General features: G+C 49.2%; 1 protein-coding gene across 1 annotated transcript in view; it reads right to left on the reverse strand.

Moving 5' to 3' along the window:
• FOXJ3 (forkhead box J3) overlaps positions 1 to 561 on the reverse strand; it is a 163,308-nt gene extending 162,747 nt beyond the window's left edge. Inside the window, exon 1 of the mRNA XM_011944912.1 lies at positions 315 to 561. The gene's annotated coding sequence lies outside the window, so the exon portion shown is untranslated. The remainder of the gene's footprint in view (positions 1 to 314) is intronic.
• Positions 562 to 2,755: the final 2,194 nt, after the last annotated feature.

The following is a 2,755-nucleotide window of genomic DNA, read 5'->3' on the forward strand; positions in this document are numbered from 1 at the left end:
GGCGTCAAGTCCCTGCGCGGCCTCGGCCGCTTCGACGCACGCTAGATCCCTCCGCTGGGACAAGTAGTGCCCTGAGACTCACGGGGCTATGCCTCGGCTCAGCGGGTGTCATCTAGCGGCCCGCAGTTCCGAGCGACTTGGGGTCCTTGTGCCTCGGAGTGGCGTCTGGGGAGCAAGGGCAGCGGAAGCAACCCCGCAGTTGAGGACAGTAGGGATCGGTGGCTTTGGACCCTGCCCGCGGAAACCTGGGGCCCCATGCCCCGAAGAAATGGTGCCTCCTGTCCTCCCCCGCCCCCCAACCTCCGCCACCTCACCGAAGCGCCCGGCACCTTAGCCGCCTCTCCAGGAAACCGGACGCCTTTTCTGGCACACCGTGGATTCCGGGACCCCCAACAAAGGCGCCTTGGACCTTCAGGACACCCCTCCTTTCAGAACTTCTTGAGCCCCAGGTGCTAGACTCATGTCTGCCGAGGCCTTTCCCGTGCCTGGTCTTACTTTCTTTCTTAAAAGAGTTGGAACTCTAAAGGCCCTTCTGACTCTCAAGGTAGCTACCCAGGTTATGGTCCTACTATCAGTAGGTGGAGCGTTTAGAAGGGTAGTTTGGTCGACTAGTGAACTTTGGAATTTACTTCTACGTCAGTCTTCACTGATTCTTTCTCTAAACTATTAGCACTGATAATCTGCCCTATAATTTCACACTTAATTACATTCCAGTGTAGTATTTGCTGTTGCTTCATTCGCGTTAGTCATGTATTCCCCTGCAGCACCAAACACGCTTTTGAACTCACATTGGGTGGCTCAATATTTGGAGACTTAGATATTTGTTAGATGAATACTGGGCTGATTGGATGAGAGGAAAAGGAGAGGCATGAGTGAATTGGCCCTGGGTACTTTTTTGACATAGCCTCAAAGGGTTTAGATAAACTCCAGCAGATCTGAGCACACAATTCCTTCAGTAAACATTGAACACTTGCCATTTGGTCAAGCATTTCTAGGCACTGGAGATTCAAAGTACTCACATATTCCTTTTGTTTATAAGACTAGCAAGATTCTGAAGGTTCATGTACTCATTTACTCAACAAATATTTGCCAACCACTGCTAAGGTTACCAGACACTATGTTAGTGCTTGGGATGTATCGGTAAACAGAAGAGAGAGAGAAAACAAGTACCCTTCCCTCTTGGAGCTTTCATTCTAATATAGGGAGAAAGATGATAAACGTAAGAAAATTATGTAGTATGTTAGAAGGCATTGGGTGCTATGGGGAAAAAAAATACACTAGGATAAGGGGTATGAGGAAAACTGGAGGAAGGGGGTTTGCAATTTTTTTTTTTTTTTTTTTTTTTCAGAGGGAATCCTGCTCCCTCGCCCAGGCTGGAGCACAGTGGCACGATCTCGGCTCACTGCAAACCCCGGGTTCAAGTGATGCTCCTGCCTCAGCCTCCTTAGTAGCTGGATCACAGACAGGCGCTACCACGCCCGGCTAATTTTTTTATTTTTAGTAGAGGTGGGGTTTCAACATGTTGGCCAGGCTGGTCACGGAACTCCCGAACTCAAGTGATCCGCCCTCCTCGGCCTCCCAAAGTGCTGGGATTACAAGCGTGAACCACCACGCCTGGCCTGCAATTTTGAATAGAGCCGTCAGCATGGGCCTCATTTATAAAATGACTTTAAATCAGAGACCTGAAAGAGCTGAGGGAGTCAGCCATGCAGTTGTCTGGGGAAGAGTGTCCTTGGTGAAAGGCCCTGAGACAAAAGCCTCGGGAAGTGTTAGAAATAATGAGGAGGCCAGGACGGTTAGAGCAGTGAGCAAATGGGAGCGGAATGAGGAGATAAGATCAGAGAGAGGGATCTCAAGTAGGGAGCTGTAAGAATCTTGGCTGAAACAGAACCACTGCTGGGCTTTGAACAGAGGAGTGATAGGATCTGACTTGCGCTTTCAAAACATCACTCTGGTCAGATCACTGTGGCCGCCGCGCTAAGAGCAGAGCTAAGAGGACAATGGTGGAAGCCAGAGGCTCCATTACCCAGGTACAGAATGATGGCTTGAACTAGATGGTAGCAATGAGTAAGATGGATAAGATGCAGTCTCAGCCGGGCACAGTGGCATTTGACTGTAATCCCAGTTATTAAGGAGGCTGAGGCAGGAGGATAGGAGCACTTGAGCCCAGGAGTTCAAGTGCAGCCTAGGCAACACAGCAAGCCCCCATCTCTAAACAATAAGTGTACAGTCTGTCTACAGTCTCCCAACACTTTGGGAGGCAGAGGCGGGAGGATTGCTTGAGCACAAGAATTCAAGAACAGCCTAGGCAACATGGAGAGACTCTGTCTCTACAAAAATAAAAAAATTTAGCTAGCAGGGTGGTGTGCACCCATGGTCCCAGCTATGTGGGAGGCTGAGATTGGAGGATCCCTTGGGCCCAAGAGGTCAAGGCTGCAGTGAGTTGTGATTGCACCACTGCACTCCAGCCTGGGTAACAGAACGAGACGCTGTCTTTAAAAGAAAGAGAGAGAGAGAGAGAGAGAGTAGACTTTGCTCCAAGTCTGGAGCTTTTGTTTATTTTTTTCTTTATAAACATTTTTTAACTTTATAGAAATGGGATCTCACTATGTTGCTCAGACTTGTGTTGAACTCCTGTTTAGCACCGTCTCTTACAAGTGGTGGGCAGCTCTGCTCCTCTCACTTGTCTGGGATTCTGAGGTTCTTCCCTAAAGTGCTCATCCTGAGCTAATATGGGGATAGGGCTGGAGAGAGA

This window comes from Colobus angolensis, unplaced genomic scaffold, assembly GCF_000951035.1.
Source record: "Colobus angolensis palliatus isolate OR3802 unplaced genomic scaffold, Cang.pa_1.0 Scaffold106, whole genome shotgun sequence".
Taxonomy (NCBI): domain Eukaryota; kingdom Metazoa; phylum Chordata; class Mammalia; order Primates; family Cercopithecidae; genus Colobus; species Colobus angolensis.